Source organism: Geospiza fortis, unplaced genomic scaffold, assembly GCF_000277835.1.
Source record: "Geospiza fortis unplaced genomic scaffold, GeoFor_1.0 scaffold396, whole genome shotgun sequence".
Lineage (NCBI taxonomy): Eukaryota > Metazoa > Chordata > Aves > Passeriformes > Thraupidae > Geospiza > Geospiza fortis.
The window spans coordinates 572,570-573,507 of NW_005054345.1; positions in this window are offsets into that span (position 1 = coordinate 572,570).

The window sequence follows — 938 nt, forward strand, 5'->3', positions numbered from 1 at the left end:
GGAGCTCCTCCCGGGGCTCCTGCCTGCCCGTGGGAGTCGGTGTGGGCCTGAGGTGCGCATAGGGCGCTGAGGAGGCGAGGCTCGTTATCACAGAGTATCAGTTAGGTTGGAAAAGACCTCTGAGATCATCGAGTCCGAGTCCAATCTAACACCCAACACCACTATGTCAACTAGACCATGGCACCAAGTGCCACATCCAGTCGTTCTTTAACACCTCAGAGACGGCGATTCCATCGCCTCCCTGTGCCGTCCATTCCCACGTCTAATCACCCTTTCTGTGAAGAAATCATCTTCTTGTCCGATGTCCTGGGGTTACATGTCCCCCTCCACACAGCTCAGGGCAGCGGGGGGCAGAGGGGCCGGCGGCCTGTGTGGGTTCGGGGTCTCTGTCGGCCCAGGCGAAGCGAGCGCTTCCCTCCTGCTCCGATTCCAGCCCCATCCCGGCAGAGATGGCCAATGCATGTTTGCGTGACTGCCCCACCCTGCCACAAGACTCAGCAGGTGAGTCTGGTCATGTGGCAGTTATGTCAACTTTTATTTTATTATTTTTTAATTTCTTAAGGCAGCCCAGTGGGGAGCTTCATTATGTGTGTGAGTGTTGCCCGTCTGTCCCCTTGCCCCAGCCCCAGCAGGTGAGCCTGACCATATGGCAAATGCAGCGCTGGGGACGGGAGGGCTCCTGTGTTCGCGGGCCCGCTGGGTGACACTCACCATGTGGCGAACACGGCCATGAAGGCTCTGGTGTACAGGGGCTAATTATGTGTGTGAGTCCCGGGGGACCCGGCAAGCCTGGGTGTGATCATGCGTGTCTCACTAATGCTGAGGCGCAAGCTCCATTGTGCGTCCTCCACGCAGACAGCTCCAGCCTCTGGGAAGCGAGGCTGACCGAGGGACGAGTGCAAGGTTACAAGCACAAGCATCAAGACTCGTGTTTATGT